Genomic DNA, 21856 nt, shown 5'->3' with positions numbered 1-21856 from the left:
TTTCGAAACAAAAAAGGGAGGGGTGCAACAAGAGGACTTCCCAGGGGGTCACCCATCCTAGTACTACTCTCGCCCAAGCACGCTTAACTTCGGAGTTCTGATGGGATCCGGTGCATTAGTGCTGGTATGATCGCACCCGCCATGTTCCTTTCGCTTTATTCTTTTAAACTGCCCCGTCCTGTGAAGCAGTGTGGCTTTTCTGGACCCGAATTCATTTTAAGCGTCAATTCAAGAATTTCCCCTCATCCTTTTATTTATTTACTTTTACATTTTTTTCTTGTTGATTTGCACCATTTTTTTTCCCTCGTCGCGCAACTCTCAATTATCCTGAAATTGATCCTTCACGCTTGCGCTTATACATTTGCGCCGACAACTTTGACCGACGATCCTGGCTTCGCTCCAGCCGTACCGTTCCTGACTTGTCTCGCGCCTTCAGATCCGCCTTCATGCTTCGATGAGAAGCAAAATATAAAGCAATCGTTCCGACGGAGCTAAATTACTACAGCATAAAGAACGAAGGGGAAATTTGGATTTCGAAACAAAAAAGGGAGGGATGCAACACGAGGATTTCCCAGGGGGTCACCTAGGGGTGTCAACGGGCCGGGTCCGGGCCGGAATTCATTATTCCGGACCCGGACCCGGATCCGACCCGTTTACCCGACGGGTCTTTTATTCGGTGTTCCGGATCCGGACCCGGCGAGTCTCGGATCCGGGTCGGGTCTACCCGAACAAATTTGCCAAAATTTATAATTTCTAACAAAAAAGAGAAAAAGATATATTTGTAAACAAATTTCTAGCTAATGCAAAGAAAAAACCAAATAAGAAAATAAATCAAATTGATTTTACTCAAATACATCATCCTAATCAAATTATATTGATAATATATTTTTTTTATAAATTATTAAATCATTTATATCCGGATCCGGGTCTAATACGGGTCGGAATACTATATTCCGTATCCGACCCGTTTTTTTGTTTGAAAAAACGGATCCGGATCCGGATAACGGAATTAAATCCCTACCCATACCCGCAAAAATTTCAGGGATCCGATCCGGATCCGGGTGTAGACCCGACCCGTTGACCGGCGTAGGGTCACCCATCCTGGTACTACTGTCGCCCAAGCACGCTTAACTTCGAAGTTCTGATGGGATCCGGTGCATTAGTGCTGGTATGATCGCACCCGCCATGTTCCTTTCGCTTTATTCTTTTAAACTGTCACGTCCTGTGAAGCAGTTTGGCTTTTCTGGACCCGAATTCATTCTAAGCGTCAATTCATGAATTTCCTCTCATCCTTTTATTTATTTACTTTTATATTTTTTTCTTGTTGCTTTGCACCTTTTTTTTCCCTCGTCGAACAAGTCTCAATTATCCTGAAATTGATCCTTCACGCTTGCGCTTATACATTTGCGCCGACAACTTTGACCGACGATCCGGGCTTCGATCCAGCCGTACCGTTCCTGACTTGTCTCGCGCCTTCAGATCCGCCTTCATGCTTCGATGAGAAGCAAAATATAAAGCAATCGTTCCGACGGAGCTAAATTACTACAGCATAAAGAACGAAGGGGAAATTTGGATTTCGAAACAAAAAAGGGAGGGGTGCAACAAGAGGACTTCCCAGGGGGTCACCCATCCTAGTACTACTCTCGCCCAAGCACGCTTAACTTCGGAGTTCTGATGGGATCCGGTGCATTAGTGCTGGTATGATCGCACCCACCATGTTCCTTTCGCTTTATTCTTTTAAACTGCCCCGTCCTGTGAAGCAGTGTGGCTTTTCTGGACCCGAATTCATTCTAAGCGTCAATTCAAGAATTTCCCCTCATCCTTTTATTTATTTACTTTTACATTTTTTTCTTGTTGATTTGCACCATTTTTTTTTCCCTCGTCGCGCAACTCTCAATTATCCTGAAATTGATCCTTCACGCTTGCGCTTATACATTTGCGCCGACAACTTTGACCGACGATCCGGGCTTCGCTCCAGCCGTACCGTTCCTGACTTGTCTCGCGCCTTCAGATCCGCCTTCATGCTTCGATGAGAAGCAAAATATAAAGCAATCGTTCCGACGGAGCTAAATTACTACAGCATAAAGAACGAAGGGGAAATTTGGATTTCGAAACAAAAAAGGGAGGGGTGCAACACGAGGATTTCCCAGGGGGTCACCTAGGGGTGTCAACGGGCCGGGTCCGGGTCGGAATTCATTATTTCGGACCCGGACCCGGATCCGACCCGTTTACCCGACGGGTCTTTTATTCGGTGTTTCGGATCCGGACCCGGCGAGTCTCGGATCCGGGTCGGGTCTACCCGATCAAATTTGCCAAAATTTATGATTTCTAACAAAAAAGAGAATAAGATATATTTGTAAACAAATTTCTAGCTAATGCAAAGAAAAAACCAAATAAGAAAATAAATCAAATTGATTTTACTCAAATACATCATCCTAATCAAATTATATTGATAATATATATTTTTTATAAATTATTAAATCATTTATATCCGGATCCGGGTCTAATACGGGTCGGAATACTATATTCCGTATCCGACCCGTTTTTTTGTTTGAAAAAACGGATCCGGATCCGGATAACGGAATTAAATCCCTACCCATACCCGCAAAAATTTCAGGGATCCGATCCGGATCCGGGTGTAGACCCGACCCGTTGACCGGCGTAGGGTCACCCATCCTAGTACTACTGTCGCGCAAGCACGCTTAACTTCGAAGTTCTGATGGGATCCGGTGCATTAGTGCTGGTATGATCGCACCCGCCATGTTCCTTTCGCTTTATTCTTTTAAACTGTCACGTCCTGTGAAGCAGTTTGGCTTTTCTGGACCCGAATTCATTCTAAGCGTCAATTCATGAATTTCCTCTCATCCTTTTATTTATTTACTTTTATATTTTTTTCTTGTTGCTTTGCACCTTTTTTTTCCCTCGTCGAACAACTCTCAATTATCCTGAAATTGATCCTTCACGCTTGCGCTTATACATTTGCGCCGACAACTTTGACCGACGATCCGGGCTTCGATCCAGCCGTACCGTTCCTGACTTGTCTCGCGCCTTCAGATCCGCCTTCATGCTTCGATGAGAAGCAAAATATAAAGCAATCGTTCCGACGGAGCTAAATTACTACAGCATAAAGAACGAAGGGGAAATTTGGATTTCGAAACAAAAAAGGGAGGGGTGCAACAAGAGGACTTCCCAGGGGGTCACCCATCCTAGTACTACTCTCGCCCAAGCACGCTTAACTTCGGAGTTCTGATGGGATCCGGTGCATTAGTGCTGGTATGATCGCACCCGCCATGTTCATTTCGCTTTATTCTTTTAAACTGCCCCGTCCTGTGAAGCAGTGTGGCTTTTCTGGACCCGAATTCATTTTAAGCGTCAATTCAAGAATTTCCCCTCATCCTTTTATTTATTTACTTTTACATTTTTTTCTTGTTGATTTGCACCATTTTTTTTCCCTCGTCGCGCAACTCTCAATTATCCTGAAATTGATCCTTCACGCTTGCGCTTATACATTTGCGCCGACAACTTTGACCGACGATCCGGGCTTCGCTCCAGCCGTACCGTTCCTGACTTGTCTCGCGCCTTCAGATCCGCCTTCATGCTTCGATGAGAAGCAAAATATAAAGCAATCGTTCCGACGGAGCTAAATTACTACAGCATAAAGAACGAAGGGGAAATTTGGATTTCGAAACAAAAAAGGGAGGGGTGCAACACGAGGATTTCCCAGGGGGTCACCTAGGGGTGTCAACGGGCCGGGTCCGGGTCGGAATTCATTATTTCGGACCCGGACCCGGATCCGACCCGTTTACCCGACGGGTCTTTTATTCGGTGTTCCGGATCCGGACCCGGCGAGTCTCGGATCCGGGTCGGGTCTACCCGATCAAATTTGCCAAAATTTATAATTTCTAACAAAAAAGAGAATAAGATATATTTGTAAACAAATTTCTAGCTAATGCAAAGAAAAAACCAAATAAGAAAATAAATCAAATTGATTTTACTCAAATACATCATCCTAATCAAATTATATTGATAATATATATTTTTTATAAATTATTAAATCATTTATATCCGGATCCGGGTCTAATACGGGTCGGAATACTATATTCCGTATCCGACCCTTTTTTTTGTTTGAAAAAACGGATCCGGATCCGGATAACGGAATTAAATCCCTACCCATACCCGCAAAAATTTCAGGGATCCGATCCGGATCCGGGTGTAAACCCGACCCGTTGACCGGCCTAGGATCACCCATCCTAGTACTACTGTCGCCCAAGCACGCTTAACTTCGAAGTTCTGATGGGATCCGGTGCATTAGTGCTGGTATGATCGCACCCGCCATGTTCCTTTCGCTTTATTCTTTTAAACTGTCACGTCCTGTGAAGCAGTTTGGCTTTTCTGGACCCGAATTCATTCTAAGAGTCAATTCATGAATTTCCTCTCATCCTTTTATTTATTTACTTTTATATTTTTTTCTTGTTGCTTTGCACCTTTTTTTTCCCTCGTCGAACAAGTCTCAATTATCCTGAAATTGATCCTTCACGCTTGCGCTTATACATTTGCGCCGACAACTTTGACCGACGATCCGGGCTTCGATCCAGCCGTACCGTTCCTGACTTGTCTCGCGCCTTCAGATCCGCCTTCATGCTTCGATGAGAAGCAAAATATAAAGCAATCGTTCCGACGGAGCTAAATTACTACAGCATAAAGAACGAAGGGGAAATTTGGATTTCGAAACAAAAAAGGGAGGGGTGCAACACGAGGACTTCCCAGGGGGTCACCCATCCTAGTACTACTCTCGCCCAAGCACGCTTAACTTCGGAGTTCTGATGGGATCCGGTGCATTAGTGCTGGTATGATCGCACTCGCCATGTTCCTTTCGCTTTATTCTTTTAAACTGCCCCGTCCTGTGAAGCAGTGTGGCTTTTCTGGACCCGAATTCATTCTAAGCGTCAATTCAAGAATTTCCCCTCATCCTTTTATTTATTTACTTTTACATTTTTTTCTTGTTGATTTGCACCATTTTTTTTTCCCTCGTCGCGCAACTCTCAATTATCCTGAAATTGATCCTTCACGCTTGCGCTTATACATTTGCGCCGACAACTTTGACCGACGATCCGGGCTTCGATCCAGCCGTACCGTTCTTGACTTGTCTCGCGCCTTCAGATCCGCCTTCATGCTTCGATGAGAAGCAAAAAATAAAGCAATCGTTCCGACGGAGCTAAATTACTACAGCATAAAGAACGAAGGGGAAATTTGGATTTCGAAACAAAAAAGGGAGGGGTGCAACACGAGGATTTCCCAGGGGGTCACCTAGGGGTGTCAACGGGCCGGGGTCCGGGCCGGAATTCATTATTCCGGACCCGGACCCGGATCCGACCCGTTTACCCGACGGGTCTTTTATTCGGTGTTCCGGATCCGGACCCGGCGAGTCTCGGATCCGGGTCGGGTCTACCCGAACAAATTTGCCAAAATTTATAATTTCTAACAAAAAAGAGAAAAAGATATATTTGTAAACAAATTTCTAGCTAATGCAAAGAAAAAACCAAATAAGAAAATAAATCAAATTGATTTTACTCAAATACATCATCCTAATCAAATTATATTGATAATATATATTTTTTATAAATTATTAAATCATTTATATCCGGATCCGGGTCTAATACGGGTCGGAATACTATATTCCGTATCCGACCCGTTTTTTTGTTTGAAAAAACGGATCCGGATCCGGATAACGGAATTAAATCCCTACCCATACCCGCAAAAATTTCAGGGATCCGATCCGGATCCGGGTGTAGACCCGACCCGTTGACCGGCCTAGGGTCACCCATCCTAGTACTACTGTCGCCCAAGCACGCTTAACTTCGAAGTTCTGATGGGATCCGGTGCATTAGTGCTGGTATGATCGCACCCGCCATGTTCCTTTCGCTTTATTCTTTTAAACTGCCACGTCCTGTGAAGCAGTTTGGCTTTTTTGGACCCGAATTCATTCTAAGCGTCAATTCATGAATTTCCTCTCATCCTTTTATTTATTTACTTTTATATTTTTTTCTTGTTGCTTTGCACCTTTTTTTTCTCTCGTCGAACAACTCTCAATTATCCTGAAATTGATCCTTCAAGCTTGCGCTTATACATTTGCGCCGACAACTTTGACCGACGATCCGGGTTTCGATCCAGCCGTACCGTTCCTGACTTGTCTCGCGCCTTCAGATCCGCCTTCATGCTTCGATGAGAAGCAAAATATAAAGCAATCGTTCCGACGGAGCTAAATTACTACAGCATAAAGAACGAAGGGGAAATTTGGATTTCGAAACAAAAAAGGGAGGGGTGCAACACGAGGACTTCCCAGGGGGTCACCCATCCTAGTACTACTCTCGCCCAAGCACGCTTAACTTCGGAGTTCTGATGGGATCCGGTGCATTAGTGCTGGTATGATCGCACCCGCCATGTTCCTTTCGCTTTATTCTTTTAAACTGCCCCGTCCTGTGAAGCAGTGTGGCTTTTCTGGACCCGAATTCATTCTAAGCGTCAATTCAAGAATTTCCCCTCATCCTTTTATTTATTTACTTTTACATTTTTTTCTTGTTGATTTGCACCATTTTTTTTTCCCTCGTCGCGCAACTCTCAATTATCCTGAAATTGATCCTTCACGCTTGCGCTTATACATTTGCGCCGACAACTTTGACCGACGATCCGGGCTTCGATCCAGCCGTACCGTTCCTGACTTGTCTCGCGCCTTCAGATCCGCCTTCATGCTTCGATGAGAAGCAAAATATAAAGCAATCGTTCCGACGGAGCTAAATTACTACAGCATAAAGAACGAAGGGGAAATTTGGATTTCGAAACAAAAAAGGGAGGGGTGCAACACGAGGATTTCCCAGGGGGTCACCTAGGGGTGTCAACGGGCCGGGTCCGGGCCGGAATTCATTATTCCGGACCCGGACCCGGATCCGACCCGTTTACCCGACGGGTCTTTTATTCGGTGTTCCGGATCCGGACCCGGCGAGTCTCGGATCCGGGTCGGGTCTACCCGAACAAATTTGCCAAAATTTATAATTTCTAACAAAAAAGAGAAAAAGATATATTTGTAAACAAATTTCTAGCTAATGCAAAGAAAAAACCAAATAAGAAAATAAATCAAATTGATTTTACTCAAATACATCATCCTAATCAAATTATATTGATAATATATATTTTTTATAAATTATTAAATCATTTATATCCGGATCCGGGTCTAATACGGGTCGGAATACTATATTCCGTATCCGACCCGTTTTTTTGTTTGAAAAAACGGATCCGGATCCGGATAACGGAATTAAATCCCTACCCATACCCGCAAAAATTTCAGGGATCCGATCCGGATCCGGGTGTAGACCCGACCCGTTGACCGGCCTAGGGTCACCCATCCTGGTACTACTGTCGCCCAAGCACGCTTAACTTCGAAGTTCTGATGGGATCCGGTGCATTAGTGCTGGTATGATCGCACCCGCCATGTTCCTTTCGCTTTATTCTTTTAAACTGCCACGTCCTGTGAAGCAGTTTGGCTTTTTTGGACCCGAATTCATTCTAAGCGTCAATTCATGAATTTCCTCTCATCCTTTTATTTATTTACTTTTATATTTTTTTCTTGTTGCTTTGCACCTTTTTTTTCCCTCGTCGAACAACTCTCGATTATCCTGAAATTGATCCTTCACGCTTGCGCTTATACATTTGCGCCGACAACTTTGACCGACGATCCGGGTTTCGATCCAGCCGTACCGTTCCTGACTTGTCTCGCGCCTTCAGATCCGCCTTCATGCTTCGATGAGAAGCAAAATATAAAGCAATCGTTCCGTCGGAGCTAAATTACTACAGCATAAAGAACGAAGGGGAAATTTGGATTTCGAAACAAAAAAGGGAGGGGTGCAACAAGAGGACTTCCCAGGGGGTCACCCATCCTAGTACTACTCTCGCCCAAGCACGCTTAACTTCGGAGTTCTGATGGGATCCGGTGCATTAGTGCTGGTATGATCGCACCCGCCATGTTCCTTTCGCTTTATTCTTTTAAACTGCCCCGTCCAATGAAGCAGTGTGGCTTTTCTGGACCCGAATTCATTTTAAGCGTCAATTCAAGAATTTCCCCTCATCCTTTTATTTATTTACTTTTACATTTTTTTCTTGTTGATTTGCACCATTTTTTTTCCCTCGTCGCGCAACTCTCAATTATCCTGAAATTGATCCTTCACGCTTGCGCTTATACATTTGCGCCGACAACTTTGACCGACGATCCTGGCTTCGCTCCAGCCGTACCGTTCCTGACTTGTCTCGCGCCTTCAGATCCGCCTTCATGCTTCGATGAGAAGCAAAATATAAAGCAATCGTTCCGACGGAGCTAAATTACTACAGCATAAAGAACGAAGGGGAAATTTGGATTTCGAAACAAAAAAGGGAGGGGTGCAACACGAGGATTTCCCAGGGGGTCACCTAGGGGTGTCAACGGGCCGGGTCCGGGCCGGAATTCATTATTCAGGACCCGGACCCGGATCCGACCCGTTTACCCGACGGGTCTTTTATTCGGTGTTCCGGATCCGGACCCGGCGAGTCTCGGATCCGGGTCGGGTCTACCCGATCAAATTTGCCAAAATTTATAATTTCTAACAAAAAAGAGAATAAGATATATTTGTAAACAAATTTCTAGCTAATGCAAAGAAAAAACCAAATAAGAAAATAAATCAAATTGATTTTACTCAAATACATCATCCTAATCAAATTATATTGATAATATATATTTTTTATAAATTATTAAATCATTTATATCCGGATCCGGGTCTAATACGGGTCGGAATACTATATTCCGTATCCGACCCGTTTTTTTGTTTGAAAAAACGGATCCGGATCCGGATAACGGAATTAAATCCCTACCCATACCCGCAAAAATTTCAGGGATCCGATCCGGATCCGGGTGTAGACCCGACCCGTTGACCGGCCTAGGATCACCCATCCTAGTACTACTGTCGCCCAAGCACGCTTAACTTCGAAGTTCTGATGGGATCCGGTGCATTAGTGCTGGTATGATCGCACCCGCCATGTTCCTTTCGCTTTATTCTTTTAAACTGTCACGTCCTGTGAAGCAGTTTGGCTTTTCTGGACCCGAATTCATTCTAAGCGTCAATTCATGAATTTCCTCTCATCCTTTTATTTATTTACTTTTATATTTTTTTCTTGTTGCTTTGCACCTTTTTTTTCCCTCGTCGAACAACTCTCAATTATCCTGAAATTGATCCTTCACGCTTGCGCTTATACATTTGCGCCGACAACTTTGACCGACGATCCGGGCTTCGATCCAGCCGTACCGTTCCTGACTTGTCTCGCGCCTTCAGATCCGCCTTCATGCTTCGATGAGAAGCAAAATATAAAGCAATCGTTCCGACGGAGCTAAATTACTACAGCATAAAGAACGAAGGGGAAATTTGGATTTCGAAACAAAAAAGGGAGGGGTGCAACAAGAGGACTTCCCAGGGGGTCACCCATCCTAGTACTACTCTCGCCCAAGCACGCTTAACTTCGGAGTTCTGATGGGATCCGGTGCATTAGTGCTGGTATGATCGCACCCGCCATGTTCCTTTCGCTTTATTCTTTTAAACTGCCCCGTCTTGTGAAGCAGTGTGGCTTTTCTGGACCCGAATTCATTTTAAGCGTCAATTCAAGAATTTCCCCTCATCCTTTTATTTATTTACTTTTACATTTTTTTCTTGTTGATTTGCACCATTTTTTTTTCCCTCGTCGCGCAACTCTCAATTATCCTGAAATTGATCCTTCACGCTTGCGCTTATACATTTGCGCCGACAACTTTGACCGACGATCCGGGCTTCGATCCAGCCGTACCGTTCCTGACTTGTCTCGCGCCTTCAGATCCGCCTTCATGCTTCGATGAGAAGCAAAATATAAAGCAATCGTTCCGACGGAGCTAAATTACTACAGCATAAAGAACGAAGGGGAAATTTGGATTTCGAAACAAAAAAGGGAGGGGTGCAACACGAGGATTTCCCAGGGGGTCACCTAGGGGTGTCAACGGGCCGGGTCCGGGCCGGAATTCATTATTCCGGACCCGGACCCGGATCCGACCCGTTTACCCGACGGGTCTTTTATTCTGTGTTCCGGATCCGGACCCGGCGAGTCTCGGATCCGGGTCGGGTCTACCCGAACAAATTTGCCAAAATTTATAATTTCTAACAAAAAAGAGAAAAAGATATATTTGTAAACAAATTTCTAGCTAATGCAAAGAAAAAACCAAATAAGAAAATAAATCAAATTGATTTTACTCAAATACATCATCCTAATCAAATTATATTGATAATATATATTTTTTATAAATTATTAAATCATTTATATCCGGATCCGGGTCTAATACGGGTCGGAATACTATATTCCGTATCCGACCCGTTTTTTTGTTTGAAAAAACGGATCCGGATCCGGATAACGGAATTAAATCCCTACCCATACCCGCAAAAATTTCAGGGATCCGATCCGGATCCGGGTGTAGACCCGACCCGTTGACCGGCCTAGGGTCACCCATCCTGGTACTACTGTCGCCCAAGCACGCTTAACTTCGAAGTTCTGATGGGATCCGGTGCATTAGTGCTGGTATGATCGCACCCGCCATGTTCCTTTCGCTTTATTCTTTTAAACTGTCACGTCCTGTGAAGCAGTTTGGCTTTTCTGGACCCGAATTCATTCTAAGCGTCAATTCATGAATTTCCTCTCATCCTTTTATTTATTTACTTTTATATTTTTTTCTTGTTGCTTTGCACCTTTTTTTTCCCTCGTCGAACAACTCTCAATTATCCTGAAATTGATCCTTCACGCTTGCGCTTATACATTTGCGCCGACAACTTTGACCGACGATCCGGGCTTCGATCCAGCCGTACCGTTCCTGACTTGTCTCGCGCCTTCAGATCCGCCTTCATGCTTCGATGAGAAGCAAAATATAAAGCAATCGTTCCGACGGAGCTAAATTACTACAGCATAAAGAACGAAGGGGAAATTTGGATTTCGAAACAAAAAAGGGAGGGGTGCAACACGAGGACTTCCCAGGGGGTCACCCATCCTAGTACTACTCTCGCCCAAGCACGCTTAACTTCGGAGTTCTGATGGGATCCGGTGCATTAGTGCTGGTATGATCGCACCCGCCATGTTCCTTTCGCTTTATTCTTTTAAACTGCCACGTCCTGTGAAGTAGTTTGGCTTTTCTGGACCCGAATTCATTCTAAGCGTCAATTCATGAATTTCCTCTCATCCTTTTATTTATTTACTTTTACATTTTTTTCTTGTTGATTTGCACCATTTTTTTTCCCTCGTCGCGCAACTCTCAATTATCCTGAAATTGATCCTTCACGCTTGCGCTTATACATTTGCGCCGACAACTTTGACCGACGATCCGGGCTTCGATCCAGCCGTACCGTTCCTGACTTGCCTCGCGCCTTCAGATCCGCCTTCATGCTTCGATGAGAAGCAAAATATAAAGCAATCGTTCCGACGGAACTAAATTACTACAGCATAAAGAACGAAGGGGAAATTTGGATTTCGAAACAAAAAAGGGAGGGGTGCAACACGAGGATTTCCCAGGGGGTCACCTAGGGGTGTCAACGGGCCGGGTCCGGGCCGGAATTCATTATTCCGGACCCGGACCCGGATCCGACCCGTTTACCCGACGGGTCTTTTATTCGGTGTTCCGGATCCGGACCCGGCGAGTCTCGGATCCGGGTCGGGTCTACCCGAACAAATTTGCCAAAATTTATAATTTCTAACAAAAAAGAGAAAAAGATATATTTGTAAACAAATTTCTAGCTAATGCAAAGAAAAAACCAAATAAGAAAATAAATCAAATTGATTTTACTCAAATACATCATCCTAATCAAATTATATTGATAATATATATTTTTTATAAATTATTAAATCATTTATATCCGGATCCGGGTCTAATACGGGTCGGAATACTATATTCCGTATCCGACCCGTTTTTTTGTTTGAAAAAACGGATCCGGATCCGGATAACGGAATTAAATCCCTACCCATACCCGCAAAAATTTCAGGGATCCGATCCGGATCCGGGTGTAGACCCGACCCGTTGACCGGCCTAGGGTCACCCATCCTAGTACTACTGTCGCCCAAGCACGCTTAACTTCGAAGTTCTGATGGGATCCGGTGCATTAGTGCTGGTATGATCGCACCCGCCATGTTCCTTTCGCTTTATTCTTTTAAACTGTCACGTCCTGTGAAGCAGTTTGGCTTTTCTGGACCCGAATTCATTCTAAGCGTCAATTCATGAATTTCCTCTCATCCTTTTATTTATTTACTTTTATTTTTTTCTTGTTGCTTTGCACCTTTTTTTTCCCTCGTCGAACAAGTCTGAATTATCCTGAAATTGATCCTTCACGCTTGCGCTTATACATTTGCGCCGACAACTTTGACCGACGATCCGGGCTTCGATCCAGCCGTACCGTTCCTGACTTGTCTCGCGCCTTCAGATCCGCCTTCATGCTTCGATGAGAAGCAAAATATAAAGCAATCGTTCCGACGGAGCTAAATTACTACAGCATAAAGAACGAAGGGGAAATTTGGATTTCGAAACAAAAAAGGGAGGGGTGCAACACGAGGACTTCCCAGGGGGTCACCCATCCTAGTACTACTCTCGCCCAAGCACGCTTAACTTCGGAGTTCTGATGGGATCCGGTGCATTAGTGCTGGTATGATCGCACCCGCCATGTTCCTTTCGCTTTATTCTTTTAAACTGCCCCGTCCTGTGAAGCAGTGTGGCTTTTCTGGACCCGAATTCATTCTAAGCGTCAATTCAAGAATTTCCCCTCATCCTTTTATTTATTTACTTTTACATTTTTTTCTTGTTGATTTGCACCATTTTTTTTTCCCTCGTCGCGCAACTCTCAATTATCCTGAAATTGATCCTTCACGCTTGCGCTTATACATTTGCGCCGACAACTTTGACCGACGATCCGGGCTTCGATCCAGCCGTACCGTTCCTGACTTGTCTCGCGCCTTCAGATCCGCCTTCATGCTTCGATGAGAAGCAAAATATAAAGCAATCGTTCCGACGGAGCTAAATTACTACAGCATAAAGAACGAAGGGGAAATTTGGATTTCGAAACAAAAAAGGGAGGGGTGCAACACGAGGATTTCCCAGGGGGTCACCTAGGGGTGTCAACGGGCCGGGTCCGGGCCGGAATTCATTATTCCGGACCCGGACCCGGATCCGACCCGTTTACCCGACGGGTCTTTTATTCGGTGTTCCGGATCCGGACCCGGCGAGTCTCGGATCCGGGTCGGGTCTACCCGAACAAATTTGCCAAAATTTATAATTTCTAACAAAAAAGAGAAAAAGATATATTTGTAAACAAATTTCTAGCTAATGCAAAGAAAAAACCAAATAAGAAAATAAATCAAATTGATTTTACTCAAATACATCATCCTAATCAAATTATATTGATAATATATATTTTTTATAAATTATTAAATCATTTATATCCGGATCCGGGTCTAATACGGGTCGGAATACTATATTCCGTATCCGACCCGTTTTTTTGTTTGAAAAAACGGATCCGGATCCGGATAACGGAATTAAATCCCTACCCATACACGCAAAAATTTCAGGGATCCGATCCGGATCCGGGTGTAGACCCGACCCGTTGACCGGCCTAGGATCACCCATCCTAGTACTACTGTCGCCCAAGCACGCTTAACTTCGAAGTTCTGATGGGATCCGGTGCATTAGTGCTGGTATGATCGCACCCGCCATGTTCCTTTCGCTTTATTCTTTTAAACTGTCACGTCCTGTGAAGCAGTTTGGCTTTTCTGGACCCGAATTCATTCTAAGCGTCAATTCATGAATTTCCTCTCATCCTTTTATTTATTTACTTTTATATTTTTTTCTTGTTGCTTTGCACCTTTTTTTTCCCTCGTCGAACAAGTCTCAATTATCCTGAAATTGATCCTTCACGCTTGCGCTTATACATTTGCGCCGACAACTTTGACCGACGATCCGGGCTTCGATCCAGCCGTACCGTTCCTGACTTGTCTCGCGCCTTCAGATCCGCCTTCATGCTTCGATGAGAAGCAAAATTTAAAGCAATCGTTCCGACGGAGCTAAATTACTACAGCATAAAGAACGAAGGGGAAATTTGGATTTCGAAACAAAAAAGGGAGGGGTGCAACACGAGGACTTCCCAGGGGGTCACCCATCCTAGTACTACTCTCGCCCAAGCACGCTTAACTTCAGAGTTCTGATGGGATCCGGTGCATTAGTGCTGGTATGATCGCACCCGCCATGTTCCTTTCGCTTTATTCTTTTAAACTGCCCCGTCCTGTGAAGCAGTGTGGCTTTTCTGGACCCGAATTCATTTTAAGCGTCAATTCAAGAATTTCCCCTCATCCTTTTATTTATTTACTTTTACATTTTTTTCTTGTTGATTTGCACCATTTTTTTTTCCCTCGTCGCGCAACTCTCAATTATCCTGAAATTGATCCTTCACGCTTGCGCTTATACATTTGCGCCGACAACTTTGACCGACGATCCGGGCTTCGATCCAGCCGTACCGTTCCTGACTTGTCTCGCGCCTTCAGATCCGCCTTCATGCTTCGATGAGAAGCAAAATATAAAGCAATCGTTCCGACGGAGCTAAATTACTACAGCATAAAGAACGAAGGGGAAATTTGGATTTCGAAACAAAAAAGGGAGGGGTGCAACACGAGGATTTCCCAGGGGGTCACCTAGGGGTGTCAACGGGCCGGGTCCGGGCCGGAATTCATTATTCCGGACCCGGACCCGGATCCGACCCGTTTACCCGACGGGTCTTTTATTCGGTGTTCCGGATCCGGACCCGGCGAGTCTCGGATCCAGGTCGGGTCTACCCGAACAAATTTGCCAAAATTTATAATTTCTAACAAAAAAGAGAAAAAGATATATTTGTAAACAAATTTCTAGCTAATGCAAAGAAAAAACCAAATAAGAAAATAAATCAAATTGATTTTACTCAAATACATCATCCTAATCAAATTATATTGATAATATATATTTTTTATAAATTATTAAATCATTTATATCCGGATCCGGGTCTAATACGGGTCGGAATACTATATTCCGTATCCGACCCGTTTTTTTGTTTGAAAAAACGGATCCGGATCCGGATAACGGAATTAAATCCCTACCCATACCCGCAAAAATTTCAGGGATCCGATCCGGATCCGGGTGTAGACCCGACCCGTTGACCGGCCTAGGGTCACCCATCCTAGTACTACTGTCGCGCAAGCACGCTTAACTTCGAAGTTCTGATGGGATCCGGTGCATTAGTGCTGGTATGATCGCACCCGCCATGTTCCTTTCGCTTTATTCTTTTAAACTGTCACGTCCTGTGAAGCAGTTTGGCTTTTCTGGACCCGAATTCATTCTAAGCGTCAATTCATGAATTTCCTCTCATCCTTTTATTTATTTACTTTTATATTTTTTTCTTGTTGCTTTGCACCTTTTTTTTCCCTCGTCGAACAACTCTCAATTATCCTGAAATTGATCCTTCACGCTTGCGCTTATACATTTGCGCCGACAACTTTGACCGACGATCCGGGCTTCGATCCAGCCGTACCGTTCCTAACTTGTCTCGCGCCTTCAGATCCGCCTTCATGCTTCGATGAGAAGCAAAATATAAAGCAATCGTTCCGACGGAGCTAAATTACTACAGCATAAAGAACGAAGGGGAAATTTGGATTTCGAAACAAAAAAGGGAGGGGTGCAACAAGAGGACTTCCCAGGGGGTCACCCATCCTAGTACTACTCTCGCCCAAGCACGCTTAACTTCAGAGTTCTGATGGGATCCGGTGCATTAGTGCTGGTATGATCGCACCCGCCATGTTCCTTTCGCTTTATTCTTTTAAACTGCCCCGTCCTGTGAAGCAGTGTGGCTTTTCTGGACCCGAATTCATTTTAAGCGTCAATTCAAGAATTTCCCCTCATCCTTTTATTTATTTACTTTTACATTTTTTTCTTGTTGATTTGCACCATTTTTTTTCCCTCGTCGCGCAACTCTCAATTATCCTGAAATTGATCCTTCACGCTTGCGCTTATACATTTGCGCCGACAACTTTGACCGACGATCCTGGCTTCGCTCCAGCCGTACCGTTCCTGACTTGTCTCGCGCCTTCAGATCCGCCTTCATGCTTCGATGAGAAGCAAAATATAAAGCAATCGTTCCGACGGAGCTAAATTACTACAGCATAAAGAACGAAGGGGAAATTTGGATTTCGAAACAAAAAAGGGAGGGGTGCAACACGAGGATTTCCCAGGGGGTCACCTAGGGGTGTCAACGGGCCGGGTCCGGGCCGGAATTCATTATTCCGGACCCGGACCCGGATCCGACCCGTTTACCCGACGGGTCTTTTATTCTGTGTTCCGGATCCGGACCCGGCGAGTCTCGGATCCGGGTCGGGTCTACCCGAACAAATTTGCCAAAATTTATAATTTCTAACAAAAAAGAGAAAAAGATATATTTGTAAACAAATTTCTAGCTAATGCAAAGAAAAAACCAAATAAGAAAATAAATCAAATTGATTTTACTCAAATACATCATCCTAATCAAATTATATTGATAATATATATTTTTTATAAATTATTAAATCATTTATATCCGGATCCGGGTCTAATACGGGTCGGAATACTATATTCCGTATCCGACCCGTTTTTTTGTTTGAAAAAACGGATCCGGATCCGGATAACGGAATTAAATCCCTACCCATACCCGCAAAAATTTCAGGGATCCGATCCGGATCCGGGTGTAGACCCGACCCGTTGACCGGCCTAGGGTCACCCATCCTGGTACTACTGTCGCCCAAGCACGCTTAACTTCGAAGTTCTGATGGGATCCGGTGCATTAGTGCTGGTATGATCGCACCCGCCATGTTCCTTTCGCTTTATTCTTTTAAACTGTCACGTCCTGTGAAGCAGTTTGGCTTTTCTGGACCCGAATTCATTCTAAGCGTCAATTCATGAATTTCCTCTCATCCTTTTATTTATTTACTTTTATATTTTTTTCTTGTTGCTTTGCACCTTTTTTTTCCCTCGTCGAACAACTCTCAATTATCCTGAAATTGATCCTTCACGCTTGCGCTTATACATTTGCGCCGACAACTTTGACCGACGATCCGGGCTTCGATCCAGCCGTACCGTTCCTGACTTGTCTCGCGCCTTCAGATCCGCCTTCATGCTTCGATGAGAAGCAAAATATAAAGCAATCGTTCCGACGGAGCTAAATTACTACAGCATAAAGAACGAAGGGGAAATTTGGATTTCGAAACAAAAAAGGGAGGGGTGCAACACGAGGACTTCCCAGGGGGTCACCCATCCTAGTACTACTCTCGCCCAAGCACGCTTAACTTCGGAGTTCTGATGGGATCCGGTGCATTAGTGCTGGTATGATCGCACCCGCCATGTTCCTTTCGCTTTATTCTTTTAAACTGCCACGTCCTGTGAAGTAGTTTGGCTTTTCTGGACCCGAATTCATTCTAAGCGTCAATTCATGAATTTCCTCTCATCCTTTTATTTATTTACTTTTACATTTTTTTCTTGTTGATTTGCACCATTTTTTTTCCCTCGTCGCGCAACTCTCAATTATCCTGAAATTGATCCTTCACGCTTGCGCTTATACATTTGCGCCGACAACTTTGACCGACGATCCGGGCTTCGATCCAGCCGTACCGTTCCTGACTTGCCTCGCGCCTTCAGATCCGCCTTCATGCTTCGATGAGAAGCAAAATATAAAGCAATCGTTCCGACGGAACTAAATTACTACAGCATAAAGAACGAAGGGGAAATTTGGATTTCGAAACAAAAAAGGGAGGGGTGCAACACGAGGATTTCCCAGGGGGTCACCTAGGGGTGTCAACGGGCCGGGTCCGGGCCGGAATTCATTATTCCGGACCCGGACCCGGATCCGACCCGTTTACCCGACGGGTCTTTTATTCGGTGTTCCGGATCCGGACCCGGCGAGTCTCGGATCCGGGTCGGGTCTACCCGAACAAATTTGCCAAAATTTATAATTTCTAACAAAAAAGAGAAAAAGATATATTTGTAAACAAATTTCTAGCTAATGCAAAGAAAAAACCAAATAAGAAAATAAATCAAATTGATTTTACTCAAATACATCATCCTAATCAAATTATATTGATAATATATATTTTTTATAAATTATTAAATCATTTATATCCGGATCCGGGTCTAATACGGGTCGGAATACTATATTCCGTATCCGACCCGTTTTTTTGTTTGAAAAAACGGATCCGGATCCGGATAACGGAATTAAATCCCTACCCATACCCGCAAAAATTTCAGGGATCCGATCCGGATCCGGGTGTAGACCCGACCCGTTGACCGGCCTAGGGTCACCCATCCTAGTACTACTGTCGCCCAAGCACGCTTAACTTCGAAGTTCTGATGGGATCCGGTGCATTAGTGCTGGTATGATCGCACCCGCCATGTTCCTTTCGCTTTATTCTTTTAAACTGTCACGTCCTGTGAAGCAGTTTGGCTTTTCTGGACCCGAATTCATTCTAAGCGTCAATTCATGAATTTCCTCTCATCCTTTTATTTATTTACTTTTATTTTTTTCTTGTTGCTTTGCACCTTTTTTTTCCCTCGTCGAACAAGTCTGAATTATCCTGAAATTGATCCTTCACGCTTGCGCTTATACATTTGCGCCGACAACTTTGACCGACGATCCGGGCTTCGATCCAGCCGTACCGTTCCTGACTTGTCTCGCGCCTTCAGATCCGCCTTCATGCTTCGATGAGAAGCAAAATATAAAGCAATCGTTCCGACGGAGCTAAATTACTACAGCATAAAGAACGAAGGGGAAATTTGGATTTCGAAACAAAAAAGGGAGGGGTGCAACACGAGGACTTCCCAGGGGGTCACCCATCCTAGTACTACTCTCGCCCAAGCACGCTTAACTTCGGAGTTCTGATGGGATCCGGTGCATTAGTGCTGGTATGATCGCACCCGCCATGTTCCTTTCGCTTTATTCTTTTAAACTGCCCCGTCCTGTGAAGCAGTGTGGCTTTTCTGGACCCGAATTCATTCTAAGCGTCAATTCAAGAATTTCCCCTCATCCTTTTATTTATTTACTTTTACATTTTTTTCTTGTTGATTTGCACCATTTTTTTTTCCCTCGTCGCGCAACTCTCAATTATCCTGAAATTGATCCTTCACGCTTGCGCTTATACATTTGCGCCGACAACTTTGACCGACGATCCGGGCTTCGATCCAGCCGTACCGTTCCTGACTTGTCTCGCGCCTTCAGATCCGCCTTCATGCTTCGATGAGAAGCAAAATATAAAGCAATCGTTCCGACGGAGCTAAATTACTACAGCATAAAGAACGAAGGGGAAATTTGGATTTCGAAACAAAAAAGGGAGGGGTGCAACACGAGGATTTCCCAGGGGGTCACCTAGGGGTGTCAACGGGCCGGGTCCGGGCCGGAATTCATTATTCCGGACCCGGACCCGGATCCGACCCGTTTACCCGACGGGTCTTTTATTCGGTGTTCCGGATCCGGACCCGGCGAGTCTCGGATCCGGGTCGGGTCTACCCGAACAAATTTGCCAAAATTTATAATTTCTAACAAAAAAGAGAAAAAGATATATTTGTAAACAAATTTCTAGCTAATGCAAAGAAAAAACCAAATAAGAAAATAAATCAAATTGATTTTACTCAAATACATCATCCTAATCAAATTATATTGATAATATATATTTTTTATAAATTATTAAATCATTTATATCCGGATCCGGGTCTAATACGGGTCGGAATACTATATTCCGTATCCGACCCGTTTTTTTGTTTGAAAAAACGGATCCGGATCCGGATAACGGAATTAAATCCCTACCCATACACGCAAAAATTTCAGGGATCCGATCCGGATCCGGGTGTAGACCCGACCCGTTGACCGGCCTAGGATCACCCATCCTAGTACTACTGTCGCCCAAGCACGCTTAACTTCGAAGTTCTGATGGGATCCGGTGCATTAGTGCTGGTATGATCGCACCCGCCATGTTCCTTTCGCTTTATTCTTTTAAACTGTCACGTCCTGTGAAGCAGTTTGGCTTTTCTGGACCCGAATTCATTCTAAGCGTCAATTCATGAATTTCCTCTCATCCTTTTATTTATTTACTTTTATATTTTTTTCTTGTTGCTTTGCACCTTTTTTTTCCCTCGTCGAACAAGTCTCAATTATCCTGAAATTGATCCTTCACGCTTGCGCTTATACATTTGCGCCGACAACTTTGACCGACGATCCGGGCTTCGATCCAGCCGTACCGTTCCTGACTTGTCTCGCGCCTTCAGATCCGCCTTCATGCTTCGATGAGAAGCAAAATTTAAAGCAATCGTTCCGACGGAGCTAAATTACTACAGCATAAAGAACGAAGGGGAAATTTGGATTTCGAAACAAAAAAGGGAGGGGTGCAACACGAGGACTTCCCAGGGGGTCACCCATCCTAGTACTACTCTCGCCCAAGCACGCTTAACTTCAGAGTTCTGATGGGATCCGGTGCATTAGTGCTGGTATGATCGCACCCGCCATGTTCCTTTCGCTTTATTCTTTTAAACTGCCCCGTCCTGTGAAGCAGTGTGGCTTTTCTGGACCCGAATTCATTTTAAGCGTCAATTCAAGAATTTCCCCTCATCCTTTTATTTATTTACTTTTACATTTTTTTCTTGTTGATTTGCACCATTTTTTTTTCCCTCGTCGCGCAACTCTCAATTATCCTGAAATTGATCCTTCACGCTTGCGCTTATACATTTGCGCCGACAACTTTGACCGACGATCCGGGCTTCGATCCAGCCGTACCGTTCCTGACTTGTCTCGCGCCTTCAGATCCGCCTTCATGCTTCGATGAGAAGCAAAATATAAAGCAATCGTTCCGACGGAGCTAAATTACTACAGCATAAAGAACGAAGGGGAAATTTGGATTTCGAAACAAAAAAGGGAGGGGTGCAACACGAGGATTTCCCAGGGGGTCACCTAGGGGTGTCAACGGGCCGGGTCCGGGCCGGAATTCATTATTCCGGACCCGGACCCGGATCCGACCCGTTTACCCGACGGGTCTTTTATTCGGTGTTCCGGATCCGGACCCGGCGAGTCTCGGATCCAGGTCGGGTCTACCCGAACAAATTTGCCAAAATTTATAATTTCTAACAAAAAAGAGAAAAAGATATATTTGTAAACAAATTTCTAGCTAATGCAAAGAAAAAACCAAATAAGAAAATAAATCAAATTGATTTTACTCAAATACATCATCCTAATCAAATTATATTGATAATATATATTTTTTATAAATTATTAAATCATTTATATCCGGATCCGGGTCTAATACGGGTCGGAATACTATATTCCGTATCCGACCCGTTTTTTTGTTTGAAAAAACGGATCCGGATCCGGATAACGGAATTAAATCCCTACCCATACCCGCAAAAATTTCAGGGATCCGATCCGGATCCGGGTGTAGACCCGACCCGTTGACCGGCCTAGGGTCACCCATCCTAGTACTACTGTCGCGCAAGCACGCTTAACTTCGAAGTTCTGATGGGATCCGGTGCATTAGTGCTGGTATGATCGCACCCGCCATGTTCCTTTCGCTTTATTCTTTTAAACTGTCACGTCCTGTGAAGCAGTTTGGCTTTTCTGGACCCGAATTCATTCTAAGCGTCAATTCATGAATTTCCTCTCATCCTTTTATTTATTTACTTTTATATTTTTTTCTTGTTGCTTTGCACCTTTTTTTTCCCTCGTCGAACAACTCTCAATTATCCTGAAATTGATCCTTCACG

General features: G+C 44.2%; 14 non-coding genes and 14 pseudogenes across 14 annotated transcripts; all 28 read right to left on the bottom strand.

Moving 5' to 3' along the window:
• Window positions 1-19: 19 nt before the first annotated feature.
• LOC140017914 (5S ribosomal RNA) lies at window positions 20-138 on the bottom strand. The gene has a single exon (XR_011824220.1). It is a non-coding gene; the product is annotated as a 5S ribosomal RNA (ribosomal RNA).
• A 926-nt stretch (window positions 139-1064) lies between these two features.
• LOC140020444 (5S ribosomal RNA) lies at window positions 1065-1182 on the bottom strand (annotated as a pseudogene).
• Window positions 1183-1593: 411 nt separating this feature from the next.
• LOC140017912 (5S ribosomal RNA) lies at window positions 1594-1712 on the bottom strand. The gene has a single exon (XR_011824218.1). It is a non-coding gene; the product is annotated as a 5S ribosomal RNA (ribosomal RNA).
• A 927-nt stretch (window positions 1713-2639) lies between these two features.
• On the bottom strand, window positions 2640-2757 carry LOC140020741 (5S ribosomal RNA; annotated as a pseudogene).
• Window positions 2758-3168: 411 nt separating this feature from the next.
• Window positions 3169-3287, bottom strand: LOC140017911 (5S ribosomal RNA). Its single transcript, XR_011824217.1, has one exon. It is a non-coding gene; the product is annotated as a 5S ribosomal RNA (ribosomal RNA).
• Window positions 3288-4213: 926 nt separating this feature from the next.
• Window positions 4214-4331, bottom strand: LOC140020665 (5S ribosomal RNA; annotated as a pseudogene).
• A 411-nt stretch (window positions 4332-4742) lies between these two features.
• LOC140017640 (5S ribosomal RNA) lies at window positions 4743-4861 on the bottom strand. The gene has a single exon (XR_011823948.1). It is a non-coding gene; the product is annotated as a 5S ribosomal RNA (ribosomal RNA).
• A 928-nt stretch (window positions 4862-5789) lies between these two features.
• Window positions 5790-5907, bottom strand: LOC140019846 (5S ribosomal RNA; annotated as a pseudogene).
• A 411-nt stretch (window positions 5908-6318) lies between these two features.
• LOC140017335 (5S ribosomal RNA) lies at window positions 6319-6437 on the bottom strand. The gene has a single exon (XR_011823645.1). It is a non-coding gene; the product is annotated as a 5S ribosomal RNA (ribosomal RNA).
• A 927-nt stretch (window positions 6438-7364) lies between these two features.
• Window positions 7365-7482, bottom strand: LOC140020236 (5S ribosomal RNA; annotated as a pseudogene).
• Window positions 7483-7893: 411 nt separating this feature from the next.
• On the bottom strand, window positions 7894-8012 carry LOC140017910 (5S ribosomal RNA). The gene has a single exon (XR_011824216.1). It is a non-coding gene; the product is annotated as a 5S ribosomal RNA (ribosomal RNA).
• Window positions 8013-8938: 926 nt separating this feature from the next.
• LOC140020602 (5S ribosomal RNA) lies at window positions 8939-9056 on the bottom strand (annotated as a pseudogene).
• A 411-nt stretch (window positions 9057-9467) lies between these two features.
• Window positions 9468-9586, bottom strand: LOC140017909 (5S ribosomal RNA). Its single transcript, XR_011824215.1, has one exon. It is a non-coding gene; the product is annotated as a 5S ribosomal RNA (ribosomal RNA).
• A 927-nt stretch (window positions 9587-10513) lies between these two features.
• Window positions 10514-10631, bottom strand: LOC140020234 (5S ribosomal RNA; annotated as a pseudogene).
• A 411-nt stretch (window positions 10632-11042) lies between these two features.
• On the bottom strand, window positions 11043-11161 carry LOC140017334 (5S ribosomal RNA). The gene has a single exon (XR_011823644.1). It is a non-coding gene; the product is annotated as a 5S ribosomal RNA (ribosomal RNA).
• Window positions 11162-12087: 926 nt separating this feature from the next.
• On the bottom strand, window positions 12088-12205 carry LOC140019845 (5S ribosomal RNA; annotated as a pseudogene).
• Window positions 12206-12614: 409 nt separating this feature from the next.
• Window positions 12615-12733, bottom strand: LOC140017333 (5S ribosomal RNA). Its single transcript, XR_011823643.1, has one exon. It is a non-coding gene; the product is annotated as a 5S ribosomal RNA (ribosomal RNA).
• A 927-nt stretch (window positions 12734-13660) lies between these two features.
• LOC140020601 (5S ribosomal RNA) lies at window positions 13661-13778 on the bottom strand (annotated as a pseudogene).
• A 411-nt stretch (window positions 13779-14189) lies between these two features.
• Window positions 14190-14308, bottom strand: LOC140017647 (5S ribosomal RNA). Its single transcript, XR_011823954.1, has one exon. It is a non-coding gene; the product is annotated as a 5S ribosomal RNA (ribosomal RNA).
• Window positions 14309-15235: 927 nt separating this feature from the next.
• LOC140020763 (5S ribosomal RNA) lies at window positions 15236-15353 on the bottom strand (annotated as a pseudogene).
• Window positions 15354-15764: 411 nt separating this feature from the next.
• On the bottom strand, window positions 15765-15883 carry LOC140018056 (5S ribosomal RNA). Its single transcript, XR_011824358.1, has one exon. It is a non-coding gene; the product is annotated as a 5S ribosomal RNA (ribosomal RNA).
• Window positions 15884-16809: 926 nt separating this feature from the next.
• Window positions 16810-16927, bottom strand: LOC140020233 (5S ribosomal RNA; annotated as a pseudogene).
• Window positions 16928-17338: 411 nt separating this feature from the next.
• On the bottom strand, window positions 17339-17457 carry LOC140017332 (5S ribosomal RNA). The gene has a single exon (XR_011823642.1). It is a non-coding gene; the product is annotated as a 5S ribosomal RNA (ribosomal RNA).
• Window positions 17458-18383: 926 nt separating this feature from the next.
• On the bottom strand, window positions 18384-18501 carry LOC140019844 (5S ribosomal RNA; annotated as a pseudogene).
• Window positions 18502-18910: 409 nt separating this feature from the next.
• Window positions 18911-19029, bottom strand: LOC140017331 (5S ribosomal RNA). Its single transcript, XR_011823641.1, has one exon. It is a non-coding gene; the product is annotated as a 5S ribosomal RNA (ribosomal RNA).
• A 927-nt stretch (window positions 19030-19956) lies between these two features.
• On the bottom strand, window positions 19957-20074 carry LOC140020600 (5S ribosomal RNA; annotated as a pseudogene).
• Window positions 20075-20485: 411 nt separating this feature from the next.
• LOC140017646 (5S ribosomal RNA) lies at window positions 20486-20604 on the bottom strand. Its single transcript, XR_011823953.1, has one exon. It is a non-coding gene; the product is annotated as a 5S ribosomal RNA (ribosomal RNA).
• Window positions 20605-21531: 927 nt separating this feature from the next.
• Window positions 21532-21649, bottom strand: LOC140020761 (5S ribosomal RNA; annotated as a pseudogene).
• Between the last annotated feature and the right edge of the window lie 207 nt (window positions 21650-21856).

The sequence above is a fragment of the Coffea arabica genome, chromosome 11c (genome assembly GCF_036785885.1).
Source record: "Coffea arabica cultivar ET-39 chromosome 11c, Coffea Arabica ET-39 HiFi, whole genome shotgun sequence".
Classification (NCBI taxonomy): domain Eukaryota; kingdom Viridiplantae; phylum Streptophyta; class Magnoliopsida; order Gentianales; family Rubiaceae; genus Coffea; species Coffea arabica.
Note: the sequence above shows the minus strand (reverse complement) of the source record. Positions and strands in the feature narration are given on the sequence as shown.